The following is a 16,181-nucleotide window of genomic DNA, read 5'->3' on the forward strand; positions in this document are numbered from 1 at the left end:
GTGACCGCGAACGCTTTGATGTCGAGGGCGAGAGGCTGTGACATAAAGCTAACTAAGATACAGCCATTGAGAAGACTTTTTACTGGTTTCTGACCTAAAGGTTTGTCTGGTTTCACCTATACGTCAGATTTTTCAATTGGAATTCAGTAAAAGAAAATCAAAGTACTTTGAGATGATCGTAGGGCGGAATAAAAGGCTTACAGCACCTGGTATTCCCAGACGGTCTCCCATCCAGGTACTAACCAGACGCGACCTTGCTTTAGCTTCCGAGATCGGACGAGATCGGGCGTTATCAGGCTGGTATGGCCGTAAGCCGTCGAGCTGGAGCCTTGCAGTTTTTTAATAGATGAGTTGGCCGCCGACCTTCTTCTTTCTGTTGTCAGCTTGTTTCACCACTTTCATCTTATGACAAACTCCATCACATCCTATCGCTTTTGCTGTCCAAGAAGTCACGTCTGTAATGTAAAAATATGACTTAAAGTGTCACGTATCAGGAACGAACCCAAAAGCAGACGGCACAACCAGGTAAGGGAAGAATCAACTATTCATTGAAGTAACCGATCTAACGGGTAGAGCAGGAGTCAGCTCAGTGGCAGGTAGGCAAGCAGGCAGGCAGGCAGGCAGAAGTCCATGAAAGGCGACGTTCCAGCCAAGACTGGACCATAGTGGAGGCTTTTTAAGGGTGATGATCGCGTTGATGTCAAGGACGAGAGGCTGTGACAGCAAACGCTTAGATGTCAAGGCAAGTCCAGGGAGAGAGTCTGTGACAGGGGGGGTCAGCAGGTGTCAGGGGCAAACGCTTTGATGTCAAGGGCGAGAGGCTGTGACCGCGAACGCTTTGATGTCGAGGGCGAGAGGCTGTGACATAAAGCTAACTAAGATACAGAAATTGAGAAGACTTTTTACTGGTTTCTGACACAAATGTTTGTCTGGTTTCACCTATACGTCAGATTTTTCAATTGGAATTCAGTAAAAGAAAATCAAAGTACTTTGAGATGATCGTAAGGCGGAATAAAAGGCTTACAGCACCTGGTATTCCCATGCGGTCTCCCATCCAGGTACTAACCGTTCCGACCTTGCTTTAGCTTCCGAGATCGGACGTTATCAGGCTGGTATGGCCGTAAGCCGTCGAACTGGAGCCTTGCAGTTTTTTAATAGATGAGTTGGCCGCCGACCTTCTTCTTTCTGTTGTCAGCTTGTTTCACCACTTTCATCTTATGACAAACTCCATCACATCCTATCGCTTTTGCTGTCCAAGAAGTCACGTCTGTAATGTAAAAATATGACTTAAAGTGTCACGTATCACGAACGAACCCAAAAGCAGACGGCACAACCAGGTAAGGGAAGAATCAACTATTCATTGAAGTAACCGATCTCACGGGTAGAGCAGGAGTCGGCTCAGTGGCAGGTAGGCAAGCAGGCAGGCAGGCAGAAGTCCATGAAAGGCGACGTTCTAGCCAAGACTGGACCATAGTGGAGGCTTTTTAAGGGTGATGATCGCGTTGATGTCAAGGACGAGAGGCTGTGACAGCGAACGCTTAGATGTCAAGGCAAGTCCAGGGAGAGAGGCTGTGACAGGGGGGGTCAGCAGGTGTCAGGGGCAAACGCTTTGATGTCAAGGGCGAGAGGCTGTGACCGCGAACGCTTTGATGTCGAGGGCGAGAGGCTGTGACATAAAGCTTACTAAGATACAGCCATTGAGAAGACTTTTTACTGGTTTCTGACACAAATGTTTGTCTGGTTTCACCTATACGTCAGATTTTTCAATTGGAATTCAGTAAAAGAAAATCAAAGTACTTTGAGATGATCGTAGGGCGGAATAAAAGGCTTACATTTCCTGGTATTCCCAGGCGGTCTCCCATCCAGGTACTAACCAGGCCCGACCTTGCTTTAGCTTCCGAGATCGGACGAGATCGGGCGTTATCAGGCTGGTATGGCCGTAAGCCGTCGAGCTTGAGTCTTGCAGCTTTTTCATAGATGATTTGGCCGCCGACCTTCTTCTTTCTGTTGTCAGCTTGTTTCACCACTTTCATCTTATGACAAACTCCATCACATCCTATCGCTTTTGCTGTCCAAGAAGTCACGTTTGTAATGGAAAAATATGACTTAAAGTGTCACGTATCAGGAACGAACCCAAAAGCAGACGGCACAACCAGGTAAGGGAAGAACCAACTTTTTATTGAAGTAACCGATCTCACGGGTAGAGCAGGAGTCGGCTCAGTGGCAGGTAGGCAAGCAGGCAGGCAGGCAGGCAGAAGTCCATGAAAGGCGACGTTCCAGCCAAGACTGGACCATAGTGGAGGCTTTTTAAGGGTGATGATCGCGTTGATGTCAAGGGCGAGAGGCTGTGACAGCGAACGCTTAGTTGTCAAGGCAAGTCAAGGGAGAGAGGCTCTGACGGGGGGGGGGTCAGCAGGTGTCAGGGGCAAACGCTTTGATGTCAAGGGCGAGAGGCTGTGACCGCGAACGCTTTGATGTCGAGGGCGAGAGGCTGTGACATAAAGCTTACTAAGATACAGCCATTGAGAAGACTTTTTACTGGTTTCTGACACAAATGTTTGTCTGGTTTCACCTATACGTCAGATTTTTCAATTGGAATTCAGTAAAAGAAAATCAAAGTACTTTGAGATGATCGTAGGGCGGAATAAAAGGCTTACAGTACCTGGTATGCCCAGGCGGTCTCCCATCCAGGTACTAACCGGGCCCGACCTTACTTTAGCTTCCGAGATCGGACGAGATCGGGCGTTATCAGGCTGGTATGGCCGTAAGCCGTCAAGCTTGAGTCTTGCAGCTTTTTCATAGATGAGTTTGCCGCCGACCTTCTTCTTTCTGTTGTCAGCTTGTTTCACCACTTTCATCTTATGACAAACTCCATCACATCCTATCGCTTTTGCTGTCCAAGAAGTCACGTTTGTAATGTAAAAATATGACTTGAAGTGTCACGTATCAGGAACGAACCCAAAAGCAGACGGCACAACCAGGTAAGGGAAGAATCAACTATTCATTGAAGTAACCGATCTCACGGGTAGAGCAGGAGTCGGCTCAGTGGCAGGTAGGCAAGCAGGCAGGCAGGCAGGCAGGCAGAAGTCCATGAAAGGCGACGTTCCAGCCAAGACTGGACCACAGTGGAGGCTTTTTAAGGGTGATGATCGCGTTGATGTCAAGGGCGAGAGGCTTTGACAGCGAACGCTTTGATGTCAAGGCAAGTCCAGGGAGAGAGGCTGTGACAGGAGGGGTCAGAAGGTGTCAGGGGCAAACGCTTTGATGTCAAGGGCGAGAGGCTGTGACCGCGAACGCTTTGATGTCGAGGGCGAGAGGCTGTGACATAAAGCTAACTAAGATACAGAAATTGAGAAGGCTTTTTACTGGTTTCTGACACAAATGTTTGTCTGGTTTCACCTATACGTCAGATTTTTCAATTGGAATTCAGTAAAAGAAAATCAAAGTACTTTGAGATGATCGTAGGGCGGAATAAAAGGCTTACAGCACCTGGTATTCCCAGGCGGTCTCCCATCCAGGTACTAACCGGGCCCGACCTTATTTTAGCTTCCGAGATCGGACCAGATCGGGCGTTATCAGGCTGGTATGGCCGTAAGCCGTCAAGCTTGAGTCTTGCAGCTTTTTCATAGATGAGTTTGCCGCCGACCTTCTTCTTTCTGTTGTCAGCTTGTTTCACCACTTTCATCTTATGACAAACTCCATCACATCCTATCGCTTTTGCTGTCCAAGAAGTCACGTTTGTAATGTAAAAATATGACTTAAAGTGTCACGTATCAGGAGCGAACCCAAAAGCAGACGGCACAACCAGGTAAGGGAAGAATCAACTTTTTATTGAAGTAACCGATCTCACGGGTAGAGCAGGAGTCGGCTCAGTGGCAGGTAGGCAAGCAGGCAGGCAAGCAGGCAGGAGTCCATGAAAGGCGACGTTCCAGCCAAGACTGGACCACAGTGGAGGCTTTTTAAGGGTGATGATCGCGTTGATGTCAAGGGCGAGAGGCTGTGACAGCGAACGCTTAGTTGTCAAGGCAAGTCCAGGGAGAGAGGCTGTGACAGGGGGGGTCAGCAGGTGTCAGGGGCAAACGCTTTGATGTCAAGGGCGAGAGGCTGTGACCGCGAACGCTTTGATGTCGAGGGCGAGAGGCTGTGACATAAAGCTAACTAAGATACAGCCATTGAGAAGACTTTTTACTGGTTTCTGACCCAAATGTTTGTCTGGTTTCACCTATACGTCAGATTTTTCAATTGGAATTCAGTAAAAGAAAATCAAAGTACTTTGAGATGATCTTAGGGCGGAATAAAAGGCTTACAGCACCTGGTATTCCCAGGCGGTCTCCCATCCAGGTACTAACCAGGCCCGATCTTGCTTTAGCTTCCGAGATCGGACGAGATCGGGCGTTATCAGGCTGGTATGGCCGTAAGCCGTCGAGCTTGAGTCTTGCAGCTTTTTCATAGATGATTTGGCCGCCGACCTTCTTCTTTCTGTTGGCAGCTTGTTTCACCACTTTCATCTTATGACAAACTCCATCACATCCTATCGCTTTTGCTGTCCAAGGAGTCACGTTTGTAATTTAAAAATATGACTTAAAGTGTCACGTATCAGGAACGAACCCAAAAGCAGACGGGACAACCAGGTAAGGGAGAACCAAGTCTTTATTGAAGTAACCGATCTCACGGGTAGAGCAGGAGTCGGCTCAGTGGCAGGTAGGCAAGCAGGCAGGCAGGCAGGCAGAAGTCCATGAAAGGCGACGTTCCAGCCAAGACTGGACCACAGTGGAGGCTTTTTAAGGGTGATGATCGCGATAATGTCAAGGGCGAGAGGCTGTGACAGCGAACGCTTAGATGTCAAGGCAAGTCCAGGGAGAGAGGCTGTGACAGGGGGGGTCAGCAGGTGTCAGGGGCAAACGCTTTGATGTCAAGGGCGAGAGGCTGTGACCGCGAACGCTTTGATGTCGAGGGCGAGAGGCTGTGACATAAAGCTAACTAAGATACAGCCATTGAGAAGACTTTTTACTGGTTTCTGACCCAAATGTTTGTCTGGTTTCACCTATACGTCAGATTTTTCAATTGGAATTCAGTAAAAGAAAATCAAAGTACTTTGAGATGATCGTAGGGCGGAATAAAAGGCTTACAGCACCTGGTATTCCCAGGCGGTCTCCCATCCAGGTACTAACCAGGCCCGACCTTACTTTAGCTTCCGAGATCGGACGTTATCAGGCTGGTATGGCCGTAAGCCGTCAAGCTTGAGACTTGCAGCTTTTTCATAGATGAGTTGGCCGCCGACCTTCTTCTTTCTGTTGGCAGCTTGTTTCACCACTTTCATCTTATGACAAACTCCATCACATCCTATCGCTTTTGCTGTCCAAGAAGTCACGTTTGTAATGTAAAAATATGACTTAAAGTGTCACGTATCAGGAGCGAACCCAAAAGCAGACGGCACAACCAGGTAAGGGAAGAATCAACTTTTTATTGAAGTAACCGATCTCACGGGTAGAGCAGGAGTCGGCTCAGCGGCAGGTAGGCAAGCAGGCAGGCAAGCAGGCAGAAGTCCATGAAAGGCGACGTTCCAGCCAAGACTGGACCATAGTGGAGGCTTTTTAAGGGTGATGATCGCGTTGATGTCAAGGGCGAGAGGCTGTGACAGCGAACGCTTAGTTGTCAAGGCAAGTCCAGGGAGAGAGGCTCTGACAGGGGGGGTCAGCAGGTGTCAGGGGCAAACGCTTTGATGTCAAGGGCGAGAGGCTGTGACCGCGAACGCTTTGATGTCGAGGGCGAGAGGCTGTGACATAAAGCTAACTAAGATACAGCCATTGAGAAGACTTTTTACTGGTTTCTGACCCAAATGTTTGTCTGGTTTCACCTATACGTCAGATTTTTCAATTGGAATTCAGTAAAAGAAAATCAAAGTACTTTGAGATGATCGTAGGGCGGAATAAAAGGCTTACAGCACCTGGTATTCCCAGGCGGTCTCCCATCCAGGTACTAACCAGGCCCGACCTTGCTTTAGCTTCCGAGATCGGACGAGATCGGGCGTTATCAGGCTGGTGTGGCTGTAAGCCGTCGAACTTGAGTCTTGCAGCTTTTTCATAGATGATTTGGCCGCCGACCTTCTTTCTGTTGGCAGCTTGTTTCCCCACTTTCATCTTATGACAAACTCCATCACATCCTATCGCTTTTGCTGTCCAAGGAGTCACGTTTGTAATTTAAAAGTATGACTTAAAGTGTCACGTTTCAGGAACGAACCCAAAAGCAGACGGGACAACCAGGTAAGGGAGAATCAAGTCTTTATTGAAGTAACCGATCTCACGGGTAGAGCAGGAGTCGGCTCAGCGGCAGGTAGGCAAGCAGGCAGGCAAGCAGGCAGAAGTCCATGAAAGGCGACGTTCCAGCCAAGACTGGACCATAGTGGAGGCTTTTTAAGGGTGATGATCGCGTTGATGTCAAGGGCGAGAGGCTGTGACAGCGAACGCTTAGTTGTCAAGGCAAGTCCAGGGAGAGAGGCTGTGACAGGGGTGGTCAGCAGGTGTCAGGGGCAAACGCTTTGATGTCAAGGGCGAGAGGCTGTGACCGCGAACGCTTTGATGTCAAGGCAAGTCCAGGGAGAGAGGCTGTGACAGGGGGGGGGGGGGTCAGCAGGTGTCAGGGGCAAACGCTTTGATGTCAAGGGCGAGAGGCTGTGACCGCAAACGCTTTGATGTCGAGGGCGAGAGGCTGTGACATAAAGCTAACTAAGATACAGAAACTGAGAAGACTTTTTACTGGTTTCTGACACAAATGTTTGTCTGGTTTCACCTATACGTCAGATTTTTCAATTGGAATTCAGTAAAAGAAAATCAAAGTACTTTGAGATGATCGTAGGGCGGAATAAAAGGCTTACAGCACCTGGTATTCCCAGGCGGTCTCCCATCCAGGTACTAACCAGGCCCGACCTTGCTTTAGCTTCCGAGATGGGACGAGATCGGGCGTTATCAGGCTGGTATGGCCGTAAGCCGCCGAGCTTGAGTCTTGCAGCTTTTTCATAGATGATTTGGCCGCCGACCTTCTTCTTTCTGTTGGCAGCTTGTTTCCCCACTTTCATCTTATGACAAACTCCATCACATCCTATCGCTTTTGCTGTCCAAGGAGTCACGTTTGTAATTTAAAAATATGACTTAAAGTGTCACGTATCAGGAACGAACCCAAAAGCAGACGGGACAACCAGGTAAGGGAGAATCAAGTCGTTATTGAAGTAACCGATCTCACGGGTAGAGCAGGAGTCGGCTCAGTGGCAGGTAGGCAAGCAGGCAGGCAAGCAGGCAGAAGTCCATGAAAGGCGACGTTCCAGCCAAGACTGGACCACAGTGGAGGCTTTTTAAGGGTGATGATCGCGTTGATGTCAAGGGCGAGAGGCTGTGACAGCGAACGCTTAGATGTCAAGGCAAGTCCAGGGAGAGAGGCTGTGACAGGGGGGGTCAGCAGGTGTCAGGGGCAAACGCTTTGATGTCAAGGGCGAGAGGCTGTGACCGCGAACGCTTTGATGTCGAGGGCGAGAGGCTGTGACATAAAGCTAACTAAGATAGAGCCATTGAGAAGACTTTTTACTGGTTTCTGACCCAAATGTTTGTCTGGTTTCACCTATACGTCAGATTTTTCAATTGGAATTCAGTAAAAGAAAATCAAAGTACTTTGATATGATCGTAGGGCGGAATAAAAGGCTTACAGCACCTGGTATTCCCAGGCGGTCTCCCATCCAGGTACTAACCAGGCCCGACCTTGCTTTAGCCTCCGAGATCGGACGAGATCGGGCGATATCAGGCTGGTATGGCCGTAAGCCGTCAAGCTTGAGTCTTGCAGCTTTTTCATAGATGAGTTGGCCGCCGACCTTCTTGTTTCTGTTGTCAGCTTGTTTCACCACTTTCATCTTATGACAAACTCCATCACATCCTATCGCTTTTGCTGTCCAAGAAGTCACGTTTGTAATGTAAAAATATGACTTAAAGTGTCACGTATCAGGAGCGAACCCAAAAGCAGACGGCACAACCAGGTAAGGGAAGAATCAACTTTTTATTGAAGTAACCGATCTCACGGGTAGAGCAGGAGTCGGCTCAGTGGCAGGTAGGCAAGCAGGCAGGCAGGCAGAAGTCCATGAAAGGCGACGTTCCAGCCAAGACTGGACCATAGTGGAGGCTTTTTAAGGGTGATGATCGCGTTGATGTCAAGGGCGAGAGGCTGTGACAGCGAACGCTTAGTTGTCAAGGCAAGTCCAGGGAGAGAGGCTCTGACAGGGGGGGTCAGCAGGTGTCAGGGGCAAACGCTTTGATGTCAAGGGCGAGAGGCTGTGACCGCGAACGCTTTGATGTCGAGGGCGAGAGGCTGTGACATAAAGCTAACTAAGATACAGCCATTGAGAAAACTTTTTACTGGTTTCTGACCCAAATGTTTGTCTGGTTTCACCTATACGTCAGATTTTTCAATTGGAATTCAGTAAAAGAAAATCAAAGTACTTTGAGATGATCGTAGGGCGGAATAAAAGGCTTACAGCACCTGGTATTCCCAGGCGGTCTCCGATCCAGGTACTAACCAGGCCCGACCTTGCTTTAGCTTCCGAGATCGGACGAGATCGGGCGTTATCAGGCTGGTATGGCCGTAAGCCGTCGAGCTTGAGTCTTGCAGCTTTTTCATAGATGATTTGGCCGCCGACCTTCTTCTCTCTGTTGGCAGCTTGTTTCCCCACTTTCATCTTATGACAAACTCCATCACATCCTATCGCTTTTGCTGTCGAAGAAGTCACGTTTGTAATGTAAAAATATGACTTAAAGTGTCACGTATCAGGAGCGAACCCAAAAGCAGACGGGACAACCAGGTAAGGGAGAATCAAGTCTTTATTGAAGTAACCGATCTCACGGGTAGAGCAGGAGTCGGCTCAGTGGCAGGTAGGCAAGCAGGCAGGCAAGCAGGCAGAAGTCCATGAAAGGCGACGTTCCAGCCAAGACTGGACCACAGTGGAGGCTTTTTAAGGGTGAAGATCGCGTTGATGTCAAGGACGAGAGGCTGTGACAGCGAACGCTTAGATGTCAAGGCAAGTCCAGGGAGAGAGGCTGTGACAGGGGGGGTCAGCAGGTGTCAGGGGCAAACGCTTTGATGTCAAGGGCGAGAGGCTGTGACCGCGAACGCTTTGATGTCGAGGGCGAGAGGCTGTGACATAAAGCTAACTAAGATACAGCCATTGAGAAGACTTTTTACTGGTTTCTGACCCAAATGTTTGTCTGGTTTCACCTATACGTCAGATTTTTCAATTGGAATTCAGTAAAAGAAAATTAAAGTACTTTGAGATGATCGTAGGGCGGAATAAAAGGCTTACAGCACCTGGTATTCCCAGGCGGTCTCCCATCCAGGTACTAACCAGGCCCGATCTTGCTTTAGCTTCCGAGATCGGACGAGATCGGCTGTTATCAGGCTGGTATGGCCGTAAGCCGTCGAGCTTGAGTCTTGCAGCTTTTTCATAGATGATTTGGCCGCCGACCTTCTTCTTTCTGTTGGCAGCTTGTTTCACCACTTTCATCTTATGACAAACTCCATCACATCCTATCGCTTTTGCTGTCCAAGGAGTCACGTTTGTAATTTAAAAATATGACTTAAAGTGTCACGTATCAGGAACGAACCCAAAAGCAGACGGGACAACCAGGTAAGGGAGAACCAAGTCTTTATTGAAGTAACCGATCTCACGGGTAGAGCAGGAGTCGGCTCAGTGGCAGGTAGGCAAGCAGGCAGGCAAGCAGGCAGAAGTCCATGAAAGGCGACGTTCCAGCCAAGACTGGACCACAGTGGAGGCTTTTTAAGGGTGATGATCGCGTTGATGTCAAGGGCGAGAGGCTGTGACAGCGAACGCTTAGATGTCAAGGCAAGTCCAGGGAGAGAGGCTGTGACAGGGGGGGTAGCAGGTGTCAGGGGCAAACGCTTTGATGTCAAGGGCGAGAGGCTGTGACCGCGAACGCTTTGATGTCGAGGGCGAGAGGCTGTGACATAAAGCTAACTAAGTTACAGCCATTGAGAAGACTTTTTACTGGTTTCTGACCCAAATGTTTGTCTGGTTTCACCTATACGTCAGATTTTTCAATTGGAATTCAGTAAAAGAAAATCAAAGTACTTTGAGATGATCGTAGGGCGGAATAAAAGGCTTACAGCACCTGGTATTCCCAGGCGGTCTCCCATCCAGGTACTAACCAGGCCCGATCTTGCTTTAGCTTCCGAGATCGGACGAGATCGGGCGTTATTTTTTTTTTTTTTTTTTGTCTTTTATTATGAAAATATATTTTTGGGAACAAAAATACATTTTTGATTGCATGTATTGTCCATCAATTCCACATTGTTACATTTGTTTTACACTTTGTTTCGCTTACACAAGATAGTATCCGTCTCTCTTTATACATAAAATAAAGCCATGCTTTCCAAATCATCAACTTAAATCAGCGCTTTGGAACCAGAACAGAAAATGAAACAAATCAGCCCTTTTGAACAAACCTTAGACTGTGTTTTTAAAAGAAAGTGACATTAAAACACCACTTTGAGATTTTAAATGACACACATTCCACATTAAACAGAATGATCCCATCCTCCCCTTAACTTCAATAAAACATAACAGAGAAAGTTAAAAGAAAACCGTAACTCGTCTTTAACTCTGTTTATATTTACCCTTCCAATAATCATCATTTTCCGTTCACATCATTTCAGACTTTTTCCTCCCCTCCCTCCCTCCCTCACCAGTTCCACACAATCTCCCCCCTCCTGTTGAGGGAGAGGAGATGGCTGTCTCTGATGAAGAGCCGGGTGAAGTCCGCATCGCCGTGCGTCAGTCTGTAATGTGTTTGTTTTTTGACCATGTTTTTGAAAATGTTCCAAACCGGGATGATTCTGCGTTCAAAGTGCGCAATGTTCCGACGTGATTTGACGGCCCACCGGGCGTGACTTAAGAGGAATTTGCACAGCGCTGCGTTCTTCACCCTGCTCTTCTCCCACACTCCAAACACAAAGAATACATCCCACGAATCCCCGCTGTCCCAAATTAATCCCAGTTTGTTGACTAAGCACTTTTTCAGGGTTTCAAAGAAGCTCGCCAGCTCCGAGCAGTGGCGGTACATGTGCAATAGTGTTTCAGGCAGCAGGCCACAGACGTCGCACTCCCTGCCGACCCCCTTGTCAAACTGGTGCAGAATAACGGTAGTGAACACTTTGTTGTGTCGGATTTTGTAGTCGTTGTCTTCTGCCTCAATGCTGTTCCCTCTCACCCTCCATTGTCCCCAGATTTGTCCCACATTCAAATTGGGCATAACTTTGCCCCAGAACGGCAGAGAGGTCGGACGTTGCGACGCCTGTGCCAGAAACTTTCCATAGATCTGTTTGCTTGTCAACCTGTGTATACTCCTCCACTCTCCTCCTTGCTCCACCAACATGGCTGGGAGCTTCCCCTCTCTGTTCTGTACCACTCTCCGCTCTATGGTTGTCCGCCATTCTTTTGGGATGCTTTCCTTTAAGTCGTTATAATAGCTTGTTGTCTCCGTAATTTTGGCCTCATAGTTTATCTCCTTTATACTGTCATATATGGCTTGGGGGGGGAGAAAACCCGGCATCAGTTCATACATGACGTCCTTCAACTGGACCAAACCTGCTGTTAACATGTCATTATTACATAGAAGCTTACCTGTCTTTTGAATTTTCTTATTTAGAAAGATTGGCATTTCTCTGATGACGTTTACCGAGTCACATGCATAGTCTATATGCTTTAGAAATTCCGCGTGAGCGGACAGGACTTCTCTATAGAAACCTGGAAGCCCCGCCATCATCGGTCTCTTTAGTTGCATCAGCAGCACAAAATCGCCTATGTGAAATACCTTGTTTATGAAGTAAGCCATCAGGCTTTTCCAGCCGTGGGCTGTGGAGTCACACAGATATTTTTGCACAGTTTTGATCCTGAACGCCCTTTTTTTGCTTTCTATATCTACTAATTGAAGTCCTCCGTCTCTGTACTTACTTATTAATGTTTTTCGTGCTATTTTACTTACTTTTGCCCCCCACAAAAAATTGGTTATAATTTCATTTATTCTGTTTAATACCCATAAGGGTAGTTCTATAACTGCTAATGTATAGTTTAGTTTTGACAATATTAAGTTGTTTAGAACCACTACTCTACCTTTGAGTTTTAGGTCTCTCAGTTTCCAATAATTTAGACATTTTTCTATTTTACTAATAATTTCCGTCCATGACAGATCACGAGCTGCCACTACATCTTTACCGATGTAGGTACCTAGAATTTTTATATGCTTGCTTTGTATTTTAAAAGGTGTGGTCTCCTGCTGAGGCTCAGCCATGTTAATGAACATGATTTCTGACTTACCTACATTTATGCGGGAGCCAGAGGCTCGACCGTACATGTTTATTACTTCGATTGCTCTCTCTATGCTTGCCATGTCCTTTACTGTTAGGGTGGTGTCATCAGCAAATTGCTGGACGACACAGGATCCTCCCCCTGGTAACTCAATACCTCTAATACCCTTGTCTTGTTTTAATAGAATTCCTAGTGGCTCTGCTATTATTGTGTACAGGATTGAGGATAGTGGACAGCCTTGTCTGACCGACCTTTCCAGAGGAAACGCATCAGTGGTTGCACCGTTGCATTTGACCTTACCTGTAGCTTTGCTATATAATAATTTTACCCAAGTTAGAAATCTGTCTCCAAAACCTACCTTCTCCAGTACATTAAACATAAATTGATGCTCTACTCGGTCAAAGGCTTTATTGAAGTCAATGGCCAGAAGGACACCTGCTTGATCTGTCTCTTTTAAATACTCCACCACATCTCTTATGGTGCGTACTGTGTCAGTGACTTCTCTCCCTGGCACACTATAAGCCTGGGTGGCTTCTATTATTGTATGTAATATTTGTTTGACTCTGTTTGCCAATATTTTCATTAGTATTTTGTAGTCATTGTTCAACAGAGTAATGGGCCTATAATTTGTTAGTTTATTCTTCTCCCCTTTCTTAAAAATTAAAGTGATCAAGCCTAGAGTCATTGACTCCGGTACCTTCTGTTCTTTTTCCATTGTTTTATACAATTTCAGTAGTGTTGGTTTGAGCGTGTTGCAGAAAGCTTTATAGAAGTTTGCCGTCAACCCATCACTACCTGGGCTTTTATTTGACATCATTTGATTTATTGCACACTCTATATCTTCCTCAGTTATTTCCTGTTCACACGCTGATTTATCCTCATCATTTAATTTAGCAGTCATCTCTTCCAATATGTCATTTGTAGCTTGTATGTCTGAACTCTCAGTTTTAAACAAGTCACTATAAAAAGTTTGTACTGTTTCCAGAATGTCTACGAAATTGGTCACTACTTTACCTTCTTTATTTTTGATTTCTTGCAAATAACACTGATTTTGTTTCCTTTTTTCCAAGTTGAGGAAAAAAGCTGTACTTTTCTCCCCTTCTACTGCATATTGAGCACGGCTCCTCACTATAGCACCTTCACATTTTATCCTTTCAATTTCATTTATTTCATTTTGAATATTCACAAGCCTTTCAACATTGACAACCGGTTGTGCATTTAATTTAGCAATTGTATTTCTTAATGATCTTTCTTTTTCTCTAGTTTTAAAGTTCAATCTTTTCGCAAACTGAATACTTTTTTGTTTAATTCTCACTTTTAATTTCTCCCACCCCTCTATGATATTTTCCCCAAACTCAGGCTGTGAACATTCAAATGAGATCACTTTAGAGATGCATTCAACATAATCCCTTCTGTTCAGCAGGCTAGCATTAAGGTGCCACACGCCCCCCCCCCTCCCCCTCCTTTTACCCCCCATTCCCACACGCAGGATGGCATGATCACTAATGAAATTTAAACAATAGCGCACAGTATCGAAAAGGTCGATCTGCGGTTTCTTGACTAAACAAAAATCAATCCGACTTTGCCGTACAGTGTCCATTTGTGGCTGTACTCTCGAGTACTCTCGTGTTATGGGATTTCTGGTTCTCCATAAATCACAGAAATTATTCTTGGCCATAAACAGATTCAGGGCCGCTCTAGAACAGTCGTGTTTATAGCTACCGTTATCGCTAATGTCAAGCCTGCTCATCTTGACATTGAAATCCCCAACTATGATGTCACAGTCTTTAGCTATGATATTCAATTCTCGAAAGAAAGAAGACCTGTCCCCCTCGTGGTTGGGCGCATAAATGTTCAGTAATTTGTAGACAGTGTCTTCAAAAACAAAGCCCACTTTAACCCACCTCCCCCCAATGTCTTTGTCTATTAGAGTGGCATCAGCCTCAATGTGGCTACTCACCATGATGCTTACTCCTCGTGCCCGCTGAGTCCCATGGCTTGAAAAGTAGGATCCAGGCCACCTTTTCTTGCACTGAGTTTCACAGTCAGTGTCCCAGTGGGTTTCTTGGAGACAGATTATTTCTGCATCACACATTTTTACGACTTTAGTGAACTTGTCCATGTCACGTAGTCCACGTACGTTGAATGATGCTATTTTGACCATGGTGAGTGGGAAAGACAGAGAAAAATAATCCCCAAACAAAAAACATGATGCACACCCTTTTCAGTCCATTATTATTTACCCCTCTTAGTCTTGCCCTTTCTGCTTGTTCCCTCTTCCCTCCCCTTACTAACTCCATCCCATTCCGAAGCCTTAGGGTTCGGCTGTCGTCTCTCACTCCCCTGCCCGTGTAGAGGCCCTCTCTGCCCCGGCTGCCCGCAAGGCAAGGACGCAAGGCTGGCCGAACTGCCCTCCCTCTGGTTGCTGCGGCTCCTGTCCCCTGATGTTGTTACAGCCTGACCCCTCAGCGACCCGTGCGCCAGAGTGGAGTCGCTCGTCGGCATCCTCCCCACCCTCTCAGAGGCCGCAGTCAAACCGCCGCTTCCTCTTTTCTCCTCCTCCTCCTCTTCCTCCTCGACCTCGCTCTCCTCCTCCATCTCATGGCGTGCAGCTGACTGGGGCCCCTCTGCTTCGCCATCAGTCGCAATGCCATCAGGATGATTTCCTGTCTCCGTCTCTTCTGCCCCGTCCTCCACTCCCTCGCCGGTGTCCCTCTCTGTCTCCTCTTTGGGATCTGCTCCAGGCATGGCTGCGCATTCTCGTGCGTAGTGTCCGATCTCCCCGCACTTGAAGCACTTGAACTCCGGGCACTCCCGTAGGATGTGTCCGGGCTGGAGGCACAGCCTGCAAACTTTAGATTGATTATCGTGCAGCACTCTGAAGTATTCAATCCCTTCCAGCGTCTCAAATTTGGTGCTGTAAGGTAAAGAGGAGACATTTTCATTGAAACGGACTTTGAGGAATCTCGTCCCGTCAAAAACGTCCGTCCCGGCCCACTTCCTCCGCTTGATAGGAGACACCGGCTCCACGCCCCACTGCTTCAGTTTAGTAACAATTTGATTGTCTGTGACATACAGGGGAAGGTTCAAAAAGGAGACGATCCTGGTGTCCCTCGTAACTTCCGATGCCACCACTCTGGAGTTTCTAATCTTGAAGCCGTCCAGCAGTCTTGTTTTCCCTTTCGGGTTACTCATCGTGAGCTCCCATCGCTTGTCGCTTTTCGACCTGCAGCCCAATACTCTCCCACACGTGTTGTCAACCGCACGCAGAAGCTCCATCATGGAGATTTTGTCTTCTCCCTCCACGTCCACATTAACCACCAGGTCTCTGTCCATCTCTCTCCCTTCCCCCTCCCTCCCCGCCGCTTCCGCTGCGACCGCCGTCTCTTTCACCAACACCATTGCTGTGGCCCCTCCACCTCGTCTCTCTTTTCGTTTCTCCGCTCGACTCTCCACCACCACAAATTCTCCTCTCTCCCCCTTCTCCATCACGCTTTCTGCCTCAGTCGGATTCGCGTCCTGCTGGGGCTTCTTTGTTTCCGCCGCTATACCTCCATTTTGTTTGTCCGTCTGCCCGTCGTCGTAAGTCTTGTCCGGTCCGAGTGTCCTTGCCGTCTGTGCCATTTTCGTGCTTCTAAAGCCACAAAAGTTTCCCCCGTGCAGCAGAAAGCTGCTGGGGGGGAGTTAGAAACGTGATTTTCAGAGACTGCTCTCGTTTCCCCGTCGATTTAATGTCTTTTTCGTCCGCTCCGCCGCCACCACGCCAACCCGGAAGTTATCAGAGTGGTATGGCCGTAAGCCGTCGAGCTTGAGTCTTGCAGCT

The 16,181-nt window shown here is 47.5% G+C and overlaps 3 non-coding genes and 8 pseudogenes across 3 annotated transcripts; all 11 read right to left on the bottom strand.

The window, feature by feature from the left end:
* Positions 1 to 194: 194 nt before the first annotated feature.
* On the bottom strand, positions 195 to 314 carry LOC130129289 (5S ribosomal RNA; annotated as a pseudogene).
* Positions 315 to 1,825: 1,511 nt separating this feature from the next.
* Positions 1,826 to 1,945, bottom strand: LOC130129282 (5S ribosomal RNA; annotated as a pseudogene).
* A 705-nt stretch (positions 1,946 to 2,650) lies between these two features.
* On the bottom strand, positions 2,651 to 2,770 carry LOC130129283 (5S ribosomal RNA; annotated as a pseudogene).
* Positions 2,771 to 3,477: 707 nt separating this feature from the next.
* Positions 3,478 to 3,597, bottom strand: LOC130129278 (5S ribosomal RNA; annotated as a pseudogene).
* A 703-nt stretch (positions 3,598 to 4,300) lies between these two features.
* LOC130129302 (5S ribosomal RNA) lies at positions 4,301 to 4,420 on the bottom strand. The gene has a single exon (XR_008812003.1). It is a non-coding gene; the product is annotated as a 5S ribosomal RNA (ribosomal RNA).
* Positions 4,421 to 5,122: 702 nt separating this feature from the next.
* LOC130129364 (5S ribosomal RNA) lies at positions 5,123 to 5,232 on the bottom strand (annotated as a pseudogene).
* Positions 5,233 to 5,935: 703 nt separating this feature from the next.
* Positions 5,936 to 6,055, bottom strand: LOC130129452 (5S ribosomal RNA). Its single transcript, XR_008812056.1, has one exon. It is a non-coding gene; the product is annotated as a 5S ribosomal RNA (ribosomal RNA).
* Positions 6,056 to 6,867: 812 nt separating this feature from the next.
* On the bottom strand, positions 6,868 to 6,987 carry LOC130129268 (5S ribosomal RNA; annotated as a pseudogene).
* Positions 6,988 to 7,689: 702 nt separating this feature from the next.
* LOC130129221 (5S ribosomal RNA) lies at positions 7,690 to 7,809 on the bottom strand (annotated as a pseudogene).
* A 699-nt stretch (positions 7,810 to 8,508) lies between these two features.
* Positions 8,509 to 8,628, bottom strand: LOC130129244 (5S ribosomal RNA; annotated as a pseudogene).
* Positions 8,629 to 9,330: 702 nt separating this feature from the next.
* Positions 9,331 to 9,450, bottom strand: LOC130129413 (5S ribosomal RNA). The gene has a single exon (XR_008812020.1). It is a non-coding gene; the product is annotated as a 5S ribosomal RNA (ribosomal RNA).
* Between the last annotated feature and the right edge of the window lie 6,731 nt (positions 9,451 to 16,181).

Source organism: Lampris incognitus, chromosome 18 (genome assembly GCF_029633865.1).
Source record: "Lampris incognitus isolate fLamInc1 chromosome 18, fLamInc1.hap2, whole genome shotgun sequence".
NCBI lineage: Eukaryota > Metazoa > Chordata > Actinopteri > Lampriformes > Lampridae > Lampris > Lampris incognitus.